We start from the raw sequence: 24,246 nt of genomic DNA, 5'->3' as shown, positions 1-24,246 counted from the left end.
GTAAGTTACACAAGTTTGAAACAACAAGAGGTTGAGTAAATAATGAGAGTTTTTATTTCTGAATGAACTAGCCCTTTAACTACGCATGATTGTGTGGCTAGTTGCATTTTATTATTTCAGCATATATACCTTAGTTCCCCCTGCTGTCCGTACTTTTAACAGAAAAAAAACCTGCAATCCCTTTTTCGGGTCACGACCCACCAGTTGAGAACATGTATGGAACCAGTGTAATTGAAGTCTTCCATTACTCACGCCTCCATGGGAAAGCAGCTTAAGGGCCACCTCATCAGACTCTCTACCCCCTATGGGTACCAGTTCCATTTCATCTGGCCTAAGGTGGGCTGCTCATTCCATAAATACTCAGAGCTGATGCTTGGAGGTTTAGATCCAACGCTAAGCCAACATGAGCCAACTTCACATGCCCCCCCCCAAATACCCATCTCCCTCCAACTGTTAACAGTAAACATGTCTTTTTGCGTCTTAGTTGGCACTGAGCCCGGCAGCCCTCAGCAGTTTACAATGTAGCTGCAGCCCGGGCTTTGACTTTACAAAAGCGTGCTTCTGTTTATTAGGGTTTGTAAAATGACAGAACTGCTGCCACAGTGCTGTGAGTGGAATAAACAAGACATAAAATAGAAGCTTATTAAGCGTAGACGGACAATTTGTGCTGCCGTTATGCTGCGTTTAGTCTTTTCCCCCCTCTCTCTTTCTTGTTCTTTCTTTCTCTTGGAAGGTAGTGTCACTGTCAATAGAAGTGAATTCAATACCAATGTCAGATTTTTTTTTTCCCCCATCACATCTCTTTTGATATTGATTTACATCGTCACAATGAGCAAAGTGTGGGGTTTTGATTTGATGGGTCACCATAAACTACAGTGAAGAGCACCTCTTATTTAATGAATAGGATGGATCGGGCTTGGAGAGATGGATTTAATAACTAGAAACATGACCATAAATGACTTGCATTAAAACAGTTTGAGTGCTTTATGGAAACATAATTTTTATTGTACTGGAAGTGTTTGTTAACAATCCAAGTTCTGTCAGTGATAATTTTGACAGTGTTGACAGATAAATAAGTCCTTGCGGAATATCAGATCAGTTGTCAGAATTGTTTCAGCTGCAACTTCAATTCTTTGTTTTGCCTTTTCAAAAACATCTTCTTCAAATGCTTAGGTTCCCTGCTGAGAAGATATCCGTAGACTTACTTGAATTCAGGCTGGTGTACAATAGTTAATGTTAGCCAGTGCTAGTTGATGCAGATAGACCAGTATACTGACATAGTCTTACACAGGACATGTTTTTTTGTGCTTTAAGTGCAGTCAAATGGTACAGAATGCAGGAGTCTCAAGGTTAACTGTTTTTAGCTTTTAACTTGATACATACTCAGTGCTTTCTAGATACCATCCCCAACTACCTAAAGTTTGGGGACAGTAAAGATTTTTAAAATGTTTTTGTCTCTTAAAGTGTTAGTTCACCCAAAAATGACATTTCTGTCATTAAGTACTTACCATCATGTCGTTCCAAACCCATAAGACCTTTGTTCATCTTCAAAACACAAATTAAGATCTTTTTGATGAAATCCAAGAGTTTTTTTTTTTTATCCCCCATAGAAAGCAACTTAATTACCACATTCAAGGTCCAGAAAGGAATTAAAGACATCATTAAAATAGTCAATGTGACTGCAGTGGTTCAACCTTAATGTTATGAAGTGATGAGAATACTTTTTGTGTGTAAAAACAAAACAACGCTGTTTACGTTCAGCGCTTCCAGGTACGTAAGAACGCAGACTCCTGCCGGCTCCTGCGTCAGCATCACACGCATACGTCGATGCGTACAACATAAGAGAATGACACAGAAGGGAAGATATTGTTGAATAAAGACATTGTTTTTGTTCTGTATTCTCGTCTCTTCATAAATTTAAGGTTGAACCACTGTAGTCAAGTTGACTATTTTAACGATGTTTTTATTACTTTTCTGGACATTGAAAGGTGGTAAATACATTTAAAACAAACAAACAAAAAAAAAAAAACTCTCAGATTTCATCAAAAATATCTTCATTTGCGTTCCGTAGATGAACGACGGTTTTACGGATGTGGAACGACATGAAGTTAATTAATGACAAAAAAATAATTTTTGGGTGAACTAACCCTTTAAGCTCATTTATTTGATCATTGGAGCATTTATTGTGAATATCATTAGAATTTAAATACATAAGAATTTAGCCATTACTTCCATCTTAAGTTGGGGCTTTTGCACCGGAGGAATTTTTTCATAGTTTCTATAACTATTCGTGGAAGTACCCACTTTTTGGCGTAGTCACTGGGAACGTTTTTTAGTTATAGGAACAACTTTTGTGGGAAGTAAATAAGCTCCTGCTTCAGAGTAGGGTCTAACCCAGCACAAAAGGAAATACCAGTTACGTAAGTGTACATTGATTGGCAGAACGCATGCCGTACGCCATTCTTAAGAAGCTTTACATGTACTTCACAAACTTACTCCACGAACGTGGAAGAGACATAAACACACAGAAAGCTTATGTTAACTGCATTTACCTGTCACGTTTTAATCTCTGTTATCACGAAACCCATGACACACAACAAAAAGCAGCTTTCTCCATCCTCCAGTTGTTGACGTCGTTTATTTCTGCGTTTAAATTACATTGCTGTCAGCTGGCTTACGTTACCTTAGAGTTCCTACTGCTGAAAATGGCCCTAGGGAAAAAATTTGTTATTAGGGGACCGTGGGTGGCTAATTCCTATAACTGAGTTCCTATAACTACCCAGTGACAAAGCCACTTATGTCATTTAATAGGGCTGTGACGGTATACAACCGCGCCACCGCGGTGGTGAAGTTATATATGACGTCACACTACCGCCGGTGACACTCCACGACCGCGTATATATATATATATCTCAGAGATCGCATTAACTGAAAATTTTCCGTCTTTGATGGAATTTGTTTAGCAGTGACGGAAAAAATCTGCAGCCCGTCCGTCATTTTGACAGATTAAGTAGTTTGTAAACTTGTTGTAATTCCCACCCCTGTCCAGTAGGTGGCGAGTGCGCTCCAGTGTGGCAGCAGAGCGCGAGTTCAGTCTCCAGAATAAAATGAAAACGATGCGCTTTTTACACACAGATGAGCACCCAGTTTAAGTAAATTGTATAATGATAAAGTTACTTATGCATGCTTACTTAATTAATTAAGTTTTGTTATTTTTCTTGCTGACTATAAGTTTATGGTCAACGAATGGCTTTTCTGAGGTAACGTTATAGCTAATGTTAGGTGACATTGTTGGCAACACTGACTGAACTGACGTGATACAGATTTCGGTAAGCTACTGTATCTTTCAACATATTTTTTTATTTTCATTCATGTTTATTTCGTTCTGTACAGTAGTAAAGAGGAAAGGAGGATCGCACTCACTCACAATCCGTGACGAGTTAACGATGAAAACTGAAAGTGACGCAGCTTGTCTTTGATCAACTTTCTTTTCATAGTATAAATAAATGCAAGCCTAAACCTTTTTGCTTATCCTGTAAGTTCGTGAATAAAATGTCTTATCATTAATATTATATTGATTATAATGGATTTTTTTTTACGATCCTGTCCATCAAAATGACGGCGAAACGCAAGTCTAATACTAATATATATATTATATTATATATATAAACAAACCCTGCCCCCCTTCGGACCCCACCACCGCGACACAGTTGGTTTTAAAACTGACATTTAATCTGCTGTGTTACATCTCAAAAGTTCTATTTTTAATTTTACAGCATCATTTTAATATTCGAAAACTTTTTTTAATATTCGAAAACTATTTTTACCATCTTACATATGTGATGCTCATGGCGTAAGACGCTGTAAAAGGATGTGCCGCATTGCAAATATTAAAACAAATATTAAAATAGAACAAATATTAAAAAAAATAATGTTACAGAATATAATAACTGGAATTTTCAGCAGGTTTTATGTTGTCTGATGTCATGAAGCAGGCAGGTGCTGCTTTGGTGGTGTTAGTTGCAATCTGTGCAGTAGAAGAAAAGGCTGAGACTGAATATGTGGCTTGTGTTGCACTGCTTCTGTGCAAAAGCTGAACCACCAAGCCCTCCAGTCACTATCTCAAAATGTGTTGCTTGTCTATTTTGGATCTCTGCTGCTAATGAATGCTAGACCTGACAGACATTTATCTGTAATTGAGTGAACGTTTGATCCTTCGTCAATTATCACTACACTTTACGTCTGCCCTCTGAAGTCTTAATTATGACATTGACAGAGATGCTGCTGATCAGACCCTCCCCTCTGCTACTGCTGCAGCAACATTCAGAGCACACTGCACTGCTCCGACTGACCCACTGTGAAAAGAGAGCAAAGGAAAAACAATCATGATGGATGTAGAAAACAGCCGGAGGTCATTTTATCATGTAGTTGTGAGGGCACATCAGCCAACAGAGACCCACTGTCTCAACAACATTACAGAGATACAGTTTAATTATATCACATTCAAAGTTTGGGAGTTTTTGTAAGATTTTTTTTTTTTATGTTTATGAAAGAAGTCTAATATGGTCAAGAAGGCTGCATTTTATTTGATCAAATATACTGTAAAACCTGTAATATGAAATATTATTATAATTGTTTTCTATTTTAATATACAAACCCGATTCCAAAAAAGTTGGGACACTGTACAAATTGTGAATAAAATCAGAATGCAATGATGTGGAAGTTTCAAATTTCAATATTTTATTCAGAATACAACATAGATGACATATCAAATGTTTAAACTGAGAAAATGTATAATTTTAAGGGAAAAATAAGTTGATTTTAAATTTCATGGCATCAACACATCTCAAAACAGTTGGGACAAGGCCATGTTTATCACTGTGTGACATCCCCTCTTCTTTTTATAACAGTCTGCAAACGTCTGGGGACTGAGGAGACAAGTTGCTCAAGTTTAGGAATAGGAATGTTGTCCCATTCTTGTCTAAAACAGGCTTCTAGTTGCTCAACTGTCTTAGGTCTTCTTTGTCGCAACTTCCTCTTTATGATGCACCAAATGTTTTCTATGGGTGAAAGATCTGGACTGCAGACTGGCCATTTCAGTACCCGGATCCTTCTTCTACGCAGCCATGATGTTGTAATTGATGCAGTATGTGGTCTGGCATTGTCATGATGGAAAATGCAAGGTCTTCCCTGAAAGAGACGATGTCTGGATGGGAGCATATGTTGTTCTAGAACATGGATATACCTTTCAGCATTGATGGTGCCTTTCCAGATGTGTAAGCTGCCCATGCCACACGCACTCATGCAACCCCATACCATCAGATGCAGGCTTCTGAACTGAGCGCTGATAACAACTTGGGTTGTCCTTTTCCTCTTTAGTCCGGATGACATGGCGTCCCAGTTTTCCAGAAAGAACTTCAAATTTTGATTCGTCTGACCACAGAAGAGTTTTCCACTTTGACACAGTCCATTTTAAATGAGCCTTGGCCCAGAGAAAACGCCTGCGCTTCTGGATCATGTTTAGATATGGCTTCTTTTTTGACCTATAGAGTTTTAGCCGGCAACGGCGAATGGCACGGTGGATTGTGTTCACCAACAATGTTTTCTGGAAGTGTTCCTGAGCCCATGTTGTGATTTTCATTACAGTAGCATTCCTGTATGTGATGCAGTGCCGTCTAAGGGCCCGAAGATCACGGGCATCCAGTGTGGTTTTCCGGCTTTGACCCTTACACACAGAGACTGTTCCAGATTCTCTGAATCTTTGGATGATATTATGCACTGTAGATGATGATAACTTCAAACTCTTTGAATCTTTTTTTATAATTATTTCTTGCTTCAGCTGATTAGAAATTTTTCAAGCTTTCAAATAATAAAAAATAATTTCCTTGTTGCTTTTATGAAATACAAAAGCAGCCATAGTGCGCCACAATGCTTGCCACTCATCAGTTTTTGGTGGAGAGGAGCATGATATAAATTTATAGCTGGGATTATTAAGAGGCCATGATGGATTGGGGAAAATGACGAAATTAGGCATGGTGTGCACCCATAAAAACCTTACTGGTTTAAGGGGCCATTTACATGGAACATGCCTTGGCAGTTAAAAACGTGAGACGCAGAGCAGTGGAAGAAAAAAAGAGACATTTTTAAAAACTTTTTAATCTGAGAGGTGCGTTTTTAGAATGCTGTGTCACGTGTGAGATGCTAAAAAAGACACAAAACTTGAGCGCAACAGTCAAACACGTCCATCTAGTGCTAACTTTTCCATAGAAAAACAATGGAAAAGCAGCACAGTGGAATGCAAAAATGTGTTCTGTGGGAATGGCCCCTAACACCACTACCAGCAACCTGCTTAGCTAAATTGGGTAACCAGTTTGTTATAGCTGCAAGGTGATGCCCAAATTAAGATTATTTAATCTTTTTAATTTATTTAACCAGAAAACAACTTAGGGTATGTTAACACGACAATGATGTACTAAAAACGGAAGAGTTTTTCCTTTTATGTTTTTTTGCATTCAGACTACAACGTTGTCAAAATGATCCTGTACTATGCTTGCCAGGCCAGTAGTTGGCGATGTCACTTTGTAAAGAAACACTATGCATCTATAGACTGAGCACTTAATACGCATGCATGTTCATGAGGTCACTGGTATATAGACAATAATGGTATCATTTTCAAAAACTTGCGCTTTGAAACCTGTTCGCAAAAGTTTGTTTTTCAGAATTGTTGTGCAAATGAATAGCCAATACTAGGGATGGGCATTTTTCCAAAATATTGTATTTGAATATTTGGGCTTGTAAAAAAACGAATATTCGAATATTTGTTTATTTAAATGAGGTTAAACGAGAAGGACGTTATTGTTTTATATTCATCAAGATTTTGTAACCATTTATGAACAAGCTTACGATTAGGCAATATACACAACAAGCTTAAATTATATCTTAAGGTTTTCTTTTAGTTCAAAGCATTAAACAATATGTGTAAACAGAAAATATTAAGAACAAAAGCATTTAATCTCAAGCAGCGCGAACGGTAAAAATACTAATAAAGCAGACAGCACCAGTTATTGTACAAAACGTACATAATACACTGGAGTCAGTATATGGTTATCGTGTTTATATTTTTTCACATGTTCACGTTGAGAAAAAACAATAATATCCACATGCTCGGGTGAGAAAACGAGCCGTGCTGACAGACGTTGCAGAGACACAAAGATAATAATACATAACGGTGTGCTAAGCTAAGTTTCAAACAGTAGCACGTTTTGTGTTCGTAAATATATCTCCCTCGACGAAACTTAAAGGAAGCATATGTCTAAAAATCATTTTGCTATCAGATAAGTTATCATCTTTGCTCACTCAGGGATAACTTACAGCTGCGCTTATCTGTTGTGAATGCAGTGATGGACAGCCGTCTTTCCTCACTCGATGGGTATTTAGATTTCATGTACGTTACTTTCTCATTATGGTGTTGATATTATGATAACTCGGTTTCATTAATTAATTTGATCAAAAGTAATTCCATTTTGTAAGATCATTTTCATCTAAGTAATTCCAAACTTTGCGAGGCAGACGACAGCATTATGTTACGATCAAATAAAATAAACTTGTTAAACACGCTCCACAGCGCCACCCGGTGCATTTAGTTATAACTGCAAGTTTTAGTTTTTAGGATTTATCATAGATTCACTGCATTTACGGCCAGGAAAGCAACATAGTAAAATTCGAATAGTATTTTTATTTTTCGAATATTAATTACAGAACAAATATTCGACTATTTGTGCACATCCCTAGCCAAAACTAAAAAAATAAAATAAAAAGTTTTCCGTTTTCAATTGAAAAGCATGTTGTGTAAATGGCCCCTCACATGCATGTATCATGTGCAGCTTTGGCCAATACTGAGCTGGCATTCGGACGTAAACATGGAAGCCTTCACTGTGCTTACTGCGGCAACTACGTAAGGATAATGACATGGAAGAGAAGAGATTGCTGAATAAACGTAGTATTTTTGTTTTGTTTTTGTGCACAAAGTATTCTCGTCACTTCATAAAATGAAGGTTGAACCACTGCAGTCACGTCGACTGTTTTAACAATGTCTTTAGTACCTTTCTGGACCTTAAAAATGTTGGTTAAACTGCTGTCTGTGGACGAGTCATATAACTCTCAGATTTCATCAAAAATATTTTAATTTGTGTTTTGAAGATGAACGAAGGTCTTATGGGTTTGGAACGACATGAGGGTGAGTAATTAATGACAGAATTTTCATTTTTGGGTGAACTAACCCTTTAGATATATGAGTGAGTAATGTGTTGTTGTATTGAGTGCCTGCTTGTTCATTCCAGTCCAGAAGTTTGTAATATTTCAAAGAGCTTGTAGAGTCATATTGAGAAATGATAGATGGATTAACATGTTTACATTTAGTAAACTAAAGTGCATGCCCCCGATGTTTTGGAAAAAAAGACAGTTAGGTCAGCCATCCAGGGGTTATTTGTTTTCTGTAATGATCTCATTAAAGCGAGAGGTTTACTCTGAATCATTAATCACCCTGTTGACCATCACAAGAGGGAGCAAATTCTGTGGCTTTGTGATTCATCTGACTGGCAGTAATTACTCAAAGGATTGGCACTTCATCCATTGACTTTAATTCAGTTTCATTATAGAAAAGTTCCAGTGTATTCATTAGCTTTAGAACTCAAACAATGAGATGAAGGAAGATGTTTGGTATAAACTGAAATAGGTGAACTTTTGATGGCACCAGGCATTGAGTGCTGTAGATGCTCTGCTCTGATCTTGGCTTTTGATGTCGCTGATGTTTGATGTGGTCGTCACAGATGGGTGCTGGAGACTACAATGGAGACTTTTTAGGCATTAAGGTGCTCTGCAAAGCAATTCCAATGCACCTTTCTGTGAAATCCCGCTTTTGCATGCTTCAATTTATGTGCTCGTGCAATCTGTCATATTCCTGTTCAAAATTCAATGTGGAATTTATTGCTTTCTCATTGTCAGGAATCTTAAATTCTTCAGTCACACGTATATTACTTCAGTTTGCTCCTAAGACATGTTAATATACTGAGGAATGTTTTATGCAGTTGAAACATATGGGTATAATTTTGCTGTCAGCGTAGTTGTGAAATATTGCCATTTCCCTCGGATGTTATTGACTCGGTGTTCTGTTCATGCCTTGCTATTTATATGATATCTGCCCATGAGAAAACCAATATTAATTGCAAAATTAATCAAAAAAAAAACCTCTTTCTAGTAAGTCACTGTATCTGGTTGTACAGAAACCACTGATGAAATGTGTGCAGGAAATATTTGTGGACTTTGTAATCAAAATGTATTTTGATCCAAAAGTAATGTACAGATTATTTTATAGATGCTATTTAGAAAAATTGAATATACAGTTCTGGTTGTTGATATCTTATTTACTTACTTCATTTACTCATTATCTTTAAAAATATTAATTAAATAAATAAATAATTGATTTCTGTGCGTCTTTCACCATATGGTGAAATCCACTAATTAGTTCTTATACTGCTTTTTTTTTTTGAAAGAAATTAATTTTATAATGGATTCATTATCAAAAGTGACTGTAAAAACATTTATAATGTTACAAAAGATTTCTATTTTGAATAAATGTGATTCTTTAGAACGTTCTTTTAATCAAAGAATCCTGACAAAAAAAAAAGTATCATCATTTCCAGCATAACTATTTTCAACATTGTTAATAATATGTTTTTTGAGCAGCACATTAGAATGATTTCTGAAGGATCATGTGACACTGAAAACTGGAGTAATGGCTGCTGAAAATAGAAATCAGTTATTTTAAATTGTAACAATATTACTGTTTTACTGTATTTTTGATTAAATAAATACAGCCTTGGTGAGCATAAAGAGACTGTACCGACCTCAAACTTCTGAACTGTAGTTGTGACATTATGGGACTTTTACTTTTATTAACAGCATGCTTTTGAAGCATTGATCATTGTAGCAAATCACAGACATATCTGCTGAATGCGTGAACTTAATGGCCAATCAGAGACATTTAAGAATCTTTTAATAAAACAAACAGTAAACTGTAATTTTGGGGAGCGACTCAAGATAGCAGTTGAGGAAGAGGCAAACTTTAGAGAGGATTTTTTTTTTTTTTGTAGCAAACTGATGCACTAATTAAAGAAATCTGACATAATCAGATGCAGCAGTCAAATTAATACACTATAGTACAAAATTAGTATGTTGTTGACAGATACTGTAGCCACTCCAGGCTTGTTGCATTGATTCAGGGGTGGGCGTTATTAGATCCACTGTGGGAGGCATAATTACTGCAGCTGCGGTCACTCCGATCGCAGTCACACTGGGCCGCCGACCCAGGAGGTCTCCTCGCCTTAGACCTCGTCTCTCAGCATTTCATTGGTTATGTTTTGTATGGGTCTTGCATACCCAGCCTCCTGCTGGCTAAATGCAATTGATATAGACAATGCCTATGTTCACATTATGTCTAAATGATCTGTTCTGTTTTTTTTTCCCTACAGATTCACTCTTGTTCATATTCACGTTTGTAAATGATTTGTATAACAGTGTTAAAATTCACAAATGAAAAGCCATAACATATCGATCCTGCTAACATTGCAGGATTGTGATACAATTGTTACTTTTACTTGATGTGCAAGAACATAGTCCTGCAGTATTGACATTTACATTGACCTAATTTCAGCTTCGCCGCCTTTTTACGGATGCTGCCCGCTGTTGCTCACTGCAGGATTTTTTTTTTTTTTCATGATTAAAAAAATCTTTCTGGCTCCTAATGAGGGTGACATTGACTAGGCCGTGTGCAAGGATGTATTAATTCTCTAGTGGTTTGCACTTGGGTCACATTGTTATGAATCATATATATGAGACTGATCTGAACACATCAAATGAAATGGAATCAGATTTAACACTTTCAGCCCGTAATGTGATCATAGCTAATAAAAAATTCTGCACTACTTGCCAGGATGCTCAAATCAAATTATAAAAGCCTGAATTTGCATGCTAGCATAGTATAGTAACATCTTACAATTTTTTTTTCCATATGACCTGCTATTCTGAATTCTGCCATAGTTTGGTTGGTTCGCATGGTCAAGTTTGCCACACAGATTGGTAGGTCTGTTAGTAAAATGTTGACTTTAGCAATCTTTATTGCATTAAATGAAAATGGTGATAGTCTAAAAATGGGGGGAAAGCATTTTTTTGGCCTGAAGTTTGCATGCCTGTAACTCAAGAGGTATTAAATATCCCTTAATATCTTTTTATATTTTGGCTTTTAACAAACTTTTCTTTTGGTATTCACATTTTTATGGCCCTATATGGTTACATTTCTTAGATATGGGAATCTCAATGTGACCTCATGTGTAAATTGTACACATTTTTTAGTGATCAAAAAACAAATGTGGGTCACTCTTCATACATTTTTTTTTTTCTTTCAAAGAGAAACAGCTGAAGAACATGTAATGTTGAAATTAGAAATGTATAACATTTAATAAAACTTCATTCCTTTTTCTTCTAACTGTGTATTTTTAGAGATATTTGTGAGCTATTGGCTTAGGTAGCCATTTTTTTTCTTCAGGAAACTGTTGTCAAATGCAGTGTAACAGCAACCACTTCAGTATTTTTTTTTTTTTTGTTGTATACTCCATACTCCTTCAGAGCTGGAAGGCCAGCAGTAGATTGCACAAGACATGCAAGGAGCAACTTTTATCATCTTCCCGGAAAAACTACTGCTGAAGCGACACAATCATTTTGCCACAGTCACAGTCAAATTAAAACTCTGAGATCAAACCAGAGCTTGCCTCACACCCTCCTTCCCACCTGCAGCAGCATTCTGAATCTGTAGCTTGCTAGACTCCCTTAATCTTGGGCCCTGGGGATCTTGTTGGAGCCTGTTAGCAAATGTTTATCCCACAGTGAACACCTGGTTGTTTGGAGAGTACGCCCACAGTGCACTGCCATCCCCCACCCGAGCAACAACGTGCTTAAGAGTGAGCCGGCACATCGTATTCTTACCACAGTCTGCAGTTCGTTGCATTCAACATCGTGATTAGCATAAGCCTCATTTAGTCATCCTTTAATGAATCATTTTCCTGGGCTTATTCCCAGCTGTGAAAAAAAGCATTAAATTGTAAAGCGTTGAATTGTAACCTTAAACTTGATATTATCCAAAGAGACCCTCGAACAAAGCTTATCGCATATCATTAACCATGATTACTCATATGTCCCGAGGGATTTCTAGCAGTTTGATAGAATGACTCTTTAGTGGTGCTGCATGGAAAATCTTTAACGAAATGCACATAATTTAATGTATTTTATGCCCAGCTAACATGCTCATTTAGTTTTCACATTCTGTACATGGCAATTTAGTTCATATCAACTCCCAGTGTCAAATCATGGTCCTGCCAGACATCCTTGGCACCATTCCACTTTGTTTTAAGGGATAAAATTAAAAAAAAAAATGTCATCATTTACTCACCTCATGTTGCTATAAACCTGTATGACTTTGTGTTCTGCAGAAAACAAAAGAAGATATATTTAAAGAATGTTTCGGCTATTTTTGTCCATACAATTAGAGTCAACAGGATCCAAAAGAACATCCTTGATTTTTATATAAAAAAAAACAACACAAGGATTTTTTCGAAAGATCTTCTGTTGAGTTCCACAGAATTTTTATTTTTTTTACCAGATTTGGCCAGATTGTACTTTATTTATAGCCCTAGTGGTCAACTTGCACTATTTTCACCCTGGTTCAGCTTCCTTTTCCAATCTCGGACAGCTTGTCCTGAGGCTTTGAAGGCCCCTGGCAGTCTGAGACTCTGGGGTACTGGCCTCATTGGCCACCTGATCCATAATCCAGTCCTGCCAGCTGCAAGTCTGCATATTTTTCAATAAAGAGACATTAAAAAATGTAATCAAAAAAGATATTGCATTTTAAAAGCCTGCGCAGGAAAAAGCAGTGTAATTGAGTGTCATAAAAAAGGAAGATAAGCCACTTGTGGAATCTGGGGATGTTGAGGTTGCTCGGCCTGTGACTGAAACGTCTCGGTTTCGGTGACCTTTTTAAAGCAGTAATTCTCAGTGGTTGTTAATTGATTTATTGAACATGGCCTTGGCACGCTGGTCAATCAGATCATAGGAGCAGGGGTTCGTTGAAGGGCTTCATTATTTACTCCTTAATTACTCTGGCCCGGTGTCTCACTCCATCTCTCTGCTTTGCACTATACAATGCAGGACTAACCTTTGCTAGACCCTCAGAGACGAAGAAAGCACAAAGCCCCTGTGCCTGGTCTGTGGAGGCTTATGAAGTGGAGCGGCCTCCCTCTTTGCTCTTCCTAATCTTAATTAAGTCCTGAACAACCAGGCTTTGCTCTTATCAGTATAGAGACTGATGTTGTCCAAGCTCTGGGATGCTGTAGTGCACTTTTAATTGCAAAGATTGATAAGAACGGAGTAGTGCTCAAGAAAAAGGTTTCATTTATCTTGAAATTTTGCACAATAAACTAATATAATCATGAAATCACCTAAGAAATGTTTTGTGTGTTTTTTTTTACAAAGATTTTGCAGTATGTAGTAGTGATGTCTGTTGTCAAAAGTATCGACTTTAGTACTGAAATTTTAAAAATGTGACCATACCAGCATTTCCCCCCTAGCATTTTGTGCACTGTTGAGCTGATTCTTAAACACCTCTGATTGGCCATTGTGTTCACACACTCAACAGATATGTCTGTGATTTGCTACAGTGATCAATGCTTCAAAAACATGTTGTAAATAAACATCTTTGATGCTTTTAACCACCAAGCGCTTACAGATACACACAGGAGCGTTTGAAAGCGGGCGTCTATCAGCAGATATATCATTGATCCGTTGAGAGACGCCTGCTTTCAGACGTTCCTGTTTGAAAGCAGGAAATGCTGGTGTCGTCACATTTTACTTTTGACAACAGTAATCATATATTTGAATCATAGTTGTATTCATATGTTGAAATAAGCAAAATTCTAAGTGTAATGTTCTTCCTTTCAACATAATTTATGTACAAAACTTTGTTTGAATGACATGAACTTAATGTAATCGGGTCACACGCTCCATATTTTCGTCCATATTTATACAGGACAAATGACAGCATGACATATTTTAATGCAAAATGATCCGTATTGCATACTGTTCAAAAGTCTGGGACCAGTACGATATCTTTTTTTGAAAGAAATTATGCTTTATTCTGTTATAATAATATAATGTTTTTAATGTTACAAAACATTTCAAAGAAATGCAGCTCAATTCATTATAGAATCAAATAATGTGTCATGGTTTGCACAAAAATATTAAGCAACACAACTGTTTCTTGAGCACAAAATAAGCATATTAGAACTGTTTTCTGAAGAATCATGTGACAATGAAGACTGGAATAATGGCTGATGAAAATTCAGCAGTGATTTTAAATTGTAATATTTTTTTCATCAATAAATGCAGCCTTGTTGAGCATAAGAGACTCCAAACATTAGAAAATCTTTGAGACCCCAAACTTTTGAATTGTTGTGTATATGGGATGTTTGGCAACCCTGACTCTTTGTTAAACAGTGGTCGTCCATAGGGTGTCCATAGGGATAGGGTCTAAAGGATGGTAAAAATGTTTAAAAAACCTTTTTGTAAACATTCATTAGCGGTTCTTCCTAATGTATTACTTAATAGGGGTACTTCAAGTAAATAATGTAGGTCATAGGGGTGCAGCATACAAAAAAGGTTGGGAACCCAGTGTAGTATGTCTGGTTCTTCTCCTTATGTGCCATACTCGGATCTCCTTTTCAACAGCATTCCAGGGCCTCAGTTTCTATTTCTCCAAGAGGTTTAATGGTTTGTTTATGAGTGTAGGGTAACGTGTACCTTCTATGCTTTACTACATAAAACACTTATGTGCTTCCTCTGATTCTCTCTCCAAAGGCTACAGAAGGATTGCTACCTGTTTCTGCAATAGCCCTGCAGCTTCAAAGATGACATGCTCGTGATGCCTCTGTAAGTAGGTTTCTGCTTGTTTTATACACACTGCCAGACGCCATTATCCGAATGAAACATGAGAAACAAATGGGACCTCAGAAGTACCTCAGTATTGACCGTTTTCCACCAGCAGGGTTCAGGTGCTGTTGCCTGATATGGAACTGTTTGTTAGCTAGTATGCTGTCAGGTTAGCTTGTGAGTTAACTGACGCAACATAGAACAAAACATAATTCATTTGATTTACCATAATTATATATATATAAAAAACAATTAATTTTTGTATTAACATTGTTGTGATTTTTGTGGGATTTCTAATCAGGCCCTAAACGAAGAAGCCATTAGAAAGGATCAGACAAAAAAAAGGCATAATTTTGGTGGATAAGGGGAAAGTTTGGTATTTAATATGAATTTGCTATGTTTTATCTGTGAATTTTGAGGAAGAATCTTTTCAAAGTTCCACTGCTTCATACTATAGTGCAGTTTTCTTTAACAGAAACTCATATAATGGAGATTTCCAGTCTTCCTGGAGAATCTGTGTGAGGTTTTCCTCCCATCTCTTTCTTATTCCCTTTGTCTTTTGTTTTGTCACCCCAACGCTCTTCATTCTCTGCTTCTCTGTCTCTGTGACCACGGACAAAGTCAGGGAGCCTTTCAAGTCAAAACCCTTTATTCTATGTCAGAAATTGAGTGTTTTGAAAAGGAGAGTTCTAGCAAAAAGAAAGGGCTTAAACTTTCATTGCAGCCATTTATGGAGCAGCACAGCCTGAGGCTCTTTTTACTGTCCTCAAAAGAAACTGTAAGAGAGGCTGACATATTTAATTGGCTGTTTGTAAGCTAATTAAAGCTTGTATGTTGATGTGTTTGACAAATCACCAGGGTCTTTTTCATGTTTCAGACTTCTTCAGAAAGTACATTTTGTATGTCTGTGTCAAAGTACCAAATTCTATGAGAGGCCTCACTGAAAATGATTTTTGAAAATGTACCTTTGTAGTCACAGTCATTAGCAAGGGTAGATGTAGTTCCTTGACTACTTTACTTTTCTGAGTATTTGTAATTGTATAGCAGGATGAAGCTCACAACAAAAACAGCTGGTGTGTCCAAGTTACATTTCACCCATAACAGTAAGAATACACGAAGGCCCTGTTTACACCTGGTATTAAGCTGTGTTTTGGTCGATCGGATCACAAGTAGATGAGGGAGACACATTCTCGTTTACACCTGGTATTTGAATCTGTCTCTTTTGTCCACTTTCAACCACTTCTGTGCTGATTTCTTTGAGGGGAAGGCCTATGGGCTGATAAATGTATGTTTTTTTCAGATCTTTTGATCTAACTGACAAAATCGCACAATTTACATATGAACGCGCACAGAGACAACGGAAAATACATATGGAGAGCATCAGCTTTCGTTTCTGCTCTGATAGGTGCAAGACCATGCCAAACACAGTGAATGTGTGTTAGAAATCAGGAATGGTAAGAGAGCATTGTGCTCGGTATGCTTTTCATCTACACACCAAACGTGTGTCTCCAGCCAACTAAGTTTAAATTCCGTCTGGCTAGCGCGCTTCCCAAAATGTTTAAGCGTTAGTTCAGTATAGGCAGAGAGTAGGTGGTCTTTTGTGGCTGTTCGAACACATTTGACAACATGAGCGTTCACACTACGAAGGATTGAATGCGTTTTCGACTCCCTCTGGAAGTGGTCAAAAGTGGACAAGCGCAAAGCATTTTAGACCACGTTTACACCTGTAATGAGCGCCTTACACTTGTGTTCTGATCGACCGAAATGCATCTTAATACCAAGTGTGAATAGGGCCAAATATTCAAAAGATTGTTGTCAAGATATATATATAATATAAAGAAATACATACTTTTATTTAGCAAGGATGCATTAAATTGACCAAAAAAAAGACATTTACATTGTTACATATTTTTAAATAAACGCTGCTCTTGAACTTTCTATTTATCAAACAATAGAGTAACGAAAAGACAATTCAACTTTGCAAACATTTAAGTTACATTTTACAATATATTACAGTTTTTACTGTTCTTTTGATCAAACAAAAGAGACTTGTAGTAGTGTTAATTCTATTTTGTTTGAAAGGAACTAATGAAAACAACCTTAAAATCCTTCCTTATGGGGTTTACTTATGAGGTTTAAATTCTTAGTGAATAATATTTGTATTTATTACAAAAGATTATTTAAATCTGCATGGATTATAGTCATTATAATAAATACTACAATGTTGCATAAAAATCTTTTTTTTTTTAAATACAGTAAAGTACTGAGAATAAGATTTTCACGTTGGGATTTTTCTAAGATTTAAGCAGCCCCTCCAAGTTTCTCATAAACATTATTTATCAAGCTTTTCTATTTACATCTATGCCATGATGTATAAACAATTTAAAATTCAAATCATTATTATTATTTATTTATTTATTTTTTGCACTACAGCAGTAAAAAAGAAGATTTCATTATGGTAATAAGAGTCTCAATGGTCCTGATATAATCTTTATTTTCCTTAAGGAAAATGTCTTGCAAATGTTCCCTTTTTGAACTTTTGGGTGAAATGTGGTTTGTGTGAGTTTTTAAAGATTCATCCAGCACCTTTTGGAGTTGACTTTAGTTCACAGAGGAACACACCAGGTGTCTGGGGATTGAAGATAACCAATTGCCAGACACCTGGATGTTGAGCACTTTCCCACTCACCAGGTCCTCTGATGGGCCAGCCAGGGTTCCAACACTCTGTGTCTCCAAGCTCTTAATGCACTTCCTTCCTTCTGTGCTATGCATATTTTTTACTCTACATCGCATCTTCCTCCAAAGGTTTATTCCACCAGTGACTTAATCCCACTAAATGACATCATTTTAGCAGCTGGTCTCAATCATTGTGCCTTTCTGAGAAGACTCTCTTTTTTTGTTTATGTTTATGGTCTTCTGGGCCCGTTTAGTGAGGCCAGGAGCTGCAGTGTTGTTTTAATTTCAACCCACTGTTGTTTGCCGACATTTGGTTCAGGATGACAATGAGCCGGAAGAAAACAAGCCTTTTACGATATGAATAGAGTAGGCACTAGAATGGGACTCCTCATCTGTAAGCTTGCTTTTAAGGGTCTGTTTCCCCCTCAGCCGAATTAAAGACGTGCCATTATGCTTGGCAAATTACTACGCGCTCTTTGTGGTCCAGCCATGGTACATTAGTGTGCCTTAAGATGGTCTAGCTGTGCCCATTCACCTAACAAAGAGAGGGTCCCCCTGGCAGATCCTTGGCTGGTCACACAGAGGAGCCATTCACACCAGGCAGAGGGGGCCGTACGGTAGAGATCTCGGCCACAAGGCAGCCATGACAAAATTCACTAAAGTATTGCTTGCAGAACAACCATTTCCTCAAATGCGAACCAATTAAGTTCAATTTGACAACTGTCCAAGGCAGGGAAGCAGAACATCTGTGTAGAGTTGGAATATCTTAACAGAACTAGCCATGCTTGTGATGTTTTTGGTCTCTGTGGAAGGGAAGAGGTGGAGTTGCTTGTTTTGGGTTCCGGCTTTGTGGATTTTGGAATTTAGGGGCGGTAATATTGTAGCTGGACCCAATTACAATGGGAAGAATTACGTGCCTCCCAATGGATTCTTTACTACACATTGTTTTGCTGAAGATTTTTTTTTTTTAATTGTAATAATTAACTTATTGTTATTTAATTAACTTAATTGTCATTCACATGGCGTAATCACATACATCCTAATTCAGTGCTCAACTTTCTTTCTTTATATGACATGATGCAACTGTTCACAGCTACATGGAATATAAAATGACGGATCTCTTAAGTCAGCCAGAATAAACAATGATGGAGACAAGTATGTTATCATATTTTACACTGTATATGGAGAACTTGAGAAAGGGAGCCAGAACTTGTGTTATGAAAGCAGTTTATAGTCTTGTTTAGTTCTGTAAAACAGTAAAATTGTTTTCTCTTATATTGAATCCAGTTCCCTCTCTCGTCATAAATTAGTAGCTGGGAGTGATGATGGGGACCAAGAGCCAATAAATTGTGTGTTGCTCTCAGGGTCATTAAGCCGCGTGGTCTGGGCCCACTGGATCTTTTATCATCCGCCTTGGATCAGCGGCTGTAAAACGGTGGCTAACATTGTGTGTTTATTTCCCCATAACAAAAGATTAGCTGTCTACAGCTCATGAGTTCAGCTAATGCTCCTTGGGACTCGAGCAGCCGTGGAAACATAAATCTACTCCCCAATTTTTGTTCTTTTCTCATTGTGCTCACCTTTCTTTGCCCTTTTCCCACTTTCTCTTTCGCCTTATGACTTTTAACTGATTTACTCAGTCTCCAGTCTCTACCTCAGACGGCGTGCCCACGGACTGCCCAAAGTCCATTAGCTGACTGTCAGATGTATATTGCTGGTTGAAATCTGACACCAGTCCAGCTTGTGGTTACAGTGTTGTTACTGGATTGATGCATTACTGTGGACTAATCACAGGTGTTGACTGTTTTTTTCCCCCTTGCTATTGGTATCAGATTTTTTAAAAAAGAGTTTAATGCGAGACACAATTAGTTTATATATATATAATATACATAATATATATACAGGTTTGAAATATACTTGCGGTGGTAGCCGGGCGAAAAATCCTCCTATTACCCACGGCACAAAAATGGTCTACTACATGTGACAAACAAATAATGTGTGATTTTTAACAGTATTTTTATTTATTGAAATTAATTTTAATTACATATTATAGCATATTACATTTAATTACATACTAATATTATGCATTGTAAATTATGCAAAATTACAGCATTTAAATGGTTCACCTTTTCCTATGTTCTCCTTGCTGTCATATAGTGTTTCTCTCAGTGAATGGGACACAGATTTTACTATTAAAATTTATAAAATGAATAGGCTAATATATGTGTCAAATAATGTTCTTAGTCTTTTCTTACTGTGGGGGAGACTACAATAATTTACTATGAATTAAATGGAAATCAAATTAAATACAATTTATTGTCTAACCAAAATACCAATAATGCCCAAAAGAAAAAGAAAAAACTTAACGTGTGACTTTTAATTATAAACAAGCCCAAAATACACAGGTACTCTTATTTTGAAATGTCTGTACTATTGCAGGCTGATCCTTCAGATTATTACAATCGTTTAAAACGTTTTATATTAAGGCCATAAAGTAGTCTTTATAATAATTCATCAACTTGAGCTCATTAGCAATCGCTTGGCATAAATCTGCGCATATCATTGACTGAGAATCACTTTGAAGCAGTCTGAAGCACTGTTGCATGAGCTTGTATGTATATATATATATATATATATATATATATATATATATATATATATATATATATATATATATATATATATATATATATATATATATATATATACAGCTATGGAGAAAATTAAGAGACCACTTAACAACTTAACATTGATTTCTGAACTTGGAGTGGTCTCTTAATTTTTTCCATAGCTGTATATATATATACACTACCACTCAAAAGTTGGGATTGGTAAGATTTTTAATGTTTTTAAAAGAAGTTTCGTCTGCTCACCAAGGGTGCATTTACTTAATTAAAAATACAGTAAAAATAATATTGTGAAATATTATTACAATTTAAAATAACAAAATAATATTTTAAAATGTAATTTATTCTTGTGTTGGCAAATCATTAATCCAGTCTTCAGTGTCACATGATCCTTCAGAAATCATTCTAATATGCTTCATTTGCAGCTCAAGAAACATATATTGTTTACAATTGTACAAAATATTTGTGTACAATTTTTTTTTTTTTCAGGATTCTTTGATGTATAGAAAGTTCAAAAGAACAGTGTTTATTTGAAATCTAATCTTTTGTTACATTCTAAATGACTTTTGATTGATTTAATGCATCCTTGCTGAATAAAAGTATTAATTTCTTTAATTACTTTTCAAAAAAATAAAAATAAAAATTCTTACTGACCCCAAACTTTTGAACGGTAGTGTAAAATGTTACAAAAGCAGCAGACAAAACTTCTTTTAAAAACATTAAAAATCTTACCGATCCTCAAAAATAGTAAGCAGCAGAACTGTCTTGAGCTCCAACACAGCATAGAATGATTTATAAAGGATCACGTGACACTGACGACTGGAGTAATGACTGCTGAAAATTCAGCTTTTCCATCACATGAATAAATAATACTTTAAAATATAATTAGAAAATTAAAATTAACATTAAAGTAGAAAACAGTTATTTTAAATTGTAATATTTCACAATATTACTTTTTTTGATCAAGTAAATGCAACTTTGGTGAGAAGTATTTTTTTTCCAAAAACAATAAAAAATCATACCTACCCGACTGCTGTACAGTTGTTTAAATGAGTTTTAATTAGTTTTCACACAACCTATTTAAGATCCTAAACAGCATGTAAAAAAAACCCAGCAAAAACAAACAAACAAAAACTGTGATTGATAATTTTTCATGTCTCTTGTTCAGAATTAGCTGGAAACTGGACTCAATTTTATGCCAATAGTCAAAAGTCTGGCTCTGCAAGACTATGCATCTGTCTTAATTAAGTTGACTGCTTTCATTGTTTGAGGTTGACTGTTATAAGAGAGATGAAATTATTCTGCTCTTATTCAGTAGAGCGCATGATTGTGTCCGATAAGCATATTAATCCAGAGAATAGCAAGAATCGTTGCATTCTTAAATGTAATCGTGGAGACATATTTATGATCATGTTTTTACACATGTTTTTACCATGTTTAGTGAAGAAATCACTCAAACATTGTGAAACGTTTTCTAAGATGTATGTGGATGTGTGGTTCTCAGGGAAAGGATTGAGAAGGGCCTCCAGTGGAAGCTTCCTGGAATGATTTGCTGCTGTGGTGGAGGGTTGGAGAGGCGGGGGTGGCTTGCTTTCTGGGTCATGATTCAGAAGTTAAACTCAGGAGAAATCTGCACTGTGAGGGAAAATATTTCAGGCTTGTGGAAAATGATCATATTTACAATTCACATTTTTCTAAAATACTTTTACAATTGAATTAATTTTGAGGCACCTCTTGTGCTTGCCACATATTTTTACTCTACCAAACAAGGCCGTTGCCAGGAGTGAGCCTAGTGGGTGACATAATGTGCCCCCTCTCCAAAATGACTTGTCAAGTGTAACGAGAAAATTAATAGAAAAAAAAAAAATATCTAGAGATTTTTCACTCGAATTAACTACAATATGTTCCTCCAGGAGTTATTATAGTAATTATCAGTGTAATGTGAGTAGGCTTAGTATGCAGTCAATAAAAAACAAATAATTAATGTGGCATGTTATATTGTATGGGATGCGTACATTGTAGTTGGTCTGTAATTTTAAAAAGTTTCTTTTGAATGGTATGGTCAGGAAATGTGTTTTTAAAGAAAAATCTTGAAGGTACAGAACATATGAAAATATATATTTTTTTAAGGGATAATTCACTCAAATTTGTTCGGACCTCTCTGACTTAAAAAATATTTTCTTTTGAGTTCCAGGGAAGAAAGTCAGTCAACACTTTTTCATTTTTGGGTGGACCCCTAACCCTTTAACATGTTATCTACTAAACAGTTTGAGTTTACAATACCTATCACATTTTGATGTTATTGTTTCATGAAGTATCACTACTCTTAGGGTCTCTGATCGTTTTTGGCAGTGACTTCTTATTCGGCAGACAGCTCTTTTCTTCAACATTGTTTCATGGTCATGTTTCATTTCAGTCTGCAGCAGTGGGAGTGCATTTTTAGTTCAAACACTTAAATTGACATGCCATTGTTAAAAGAATTGGCCAAATATGTCCATATGGCCATTATAATGTACAAAATAAAGTGCGGTCACTTTGTTTGGTGAATTTTCATGGGTGAAATCCAGTCATTTCAATAGGAATCGATGCAATCGGGAATTTTATGTGATGACGAAAGACAACTGTGCTTCATACATTGCTACACTATAGAGTAGGAAAATGCAGGAAAATGATTCTAAAAAAAAAAGTGAATTGTAAACATATAATGCAGGTATGACATCACTTTGCAGGTATGGCATCAATTTGCAGGTATGACATCACTATGACATCACTTTGCAGGACAAAACGTGGAAGGGAGTTAGCATCTTAGCACTTCTGGTTCCGTTGCCCTGAAGTTTTTTAAGCTGTTATGTGTCTTGAAAAAGGCGGTTGCTAACAAGTGGCTACATGGGGCTACACAGGCAGTTGGGGACATTAAACGTCATCACGGTGAAAAGGTAAGCTCAGTCCGCTTTTACAGCCTCATTATGCTCATAATTGTACTCTTATAAACTAGTCTAACTTCAACCTTCTGGGAAAATGTTTTTAGATTAAAGACTGAGAGTTGTTGGAAGCTTAGTGATGGTGACGTTGAAGTCGAGCGACGGTGGTGTAGATCGTTTATAGCCTACCTTTAGCTTTTTACTTCTTCTGACTGCATTTAGGCTTCAAAATTCATAAAAACCTGTGTTGACATGTGAAAATTATCTTAATGGACAAAACGTAAGTATCATAAAACTTTGTTGATCACAGAGCTTGTTTTTTGTGATAATCTAAAAGCCTATGGACAAATCCAATAGTTTTTTTGTCGAGGGAACCAGGGTGATGATAACTGCCGGTTGGCCTACAAAGTGTCGTCATGCCTGTGCCACTTTATTGATAAAAGACAATGGACAATGGGCTTTTTAGCCTTCAAAATTTCGCTAATGTGACCACACCTTAAGGCGGTGGTTCCCAACTCCAGTCTTGGGGACCCACCACTCTGCACATTTTATACGTCTCCTTTATCTGACACTATTTCCCTAACGAGCTGGTGATCTGAATCAGGTGTGTTAAATAAAGAAGACAAACAAAATGTCCAGAGGAGTGGGTCCCCAGGACCGGAGTTGAGAACCACTGCCTTAAGGCATGTAAAGCAGCATAGTTTTTAAGCTAATTGACCAAGCAAGTTTAAGAAGTCAGAAGTCTGAACACAGGCATCCAAAACTCATCATATGTCTCAAAATATTTGGTCTTTTCCGCAGGTTTAACAACACAGTGTCCAAAGCTACTCACTCTCAGGAAACCCCATGCACAGTTCTTAGAGAATGTGGGAAAAACAGACCGAAACTAGCCATGAATTACTTGCACAATTGTGTTTTTCTCCTTAATGATTCAGGAGGGGGATTAGAGAAAGCAGTCGGTCCTTTACCCAATTATAGACCTGGCCTCT

General features: G+C 36.5%; 1 protein-coding gene across 2 annotated transcripts in view; it reads left to right on the top strand.

The window, feature by feature from the left end:
* Positions 1 to 24,246, top strand: part of sema5ba (sema domain, seven thrombospondin repeats (type 1 and type 1-like), transmembrane domain (TM) and short cytoplasmic domain, (semaphorin) 5Ba) — a 162,705-nt gene that overhangs the window by 13,873 nt on the left and 124,586 nt on the right. Inside the window, exon 2 of one of the 2 annotated variants that reach the window (XM_067410196.1) lies at positions 14,962 to 15,033. The gene's annotated coding sequence lies outside the window, so the exon portion shown is untranslated. Of the gene's footprint in view, positions 1 to 14,961; positions 15,038 to 24,246 lie in introns of both variants that reach the window. The other variant, XM_067410197.1, reaches the window with a different exon arrangement.

The sequence above is a fragment of the Chanodichthys erythropterus genome, chromosome 14 (assembly GCF_024489055.1).
Source record: "Chanodichthys erythropterus isolate Z2021 chromosome 14, ASM2448905v1, whole genome shotgun sequence".
Lineage (NCBI taxonomy): Eukaryota > Metazoa > Chordata > Actinopteri > Cypriniformes > Xenocyprididae > Chanodichthys > Chanodichthys erythropterus.
The sequence above is the reverse complement of the archived record's forward strand: the minus strand, read 5'-3'. Positions and strand labels throughout refer to the sequence as shown.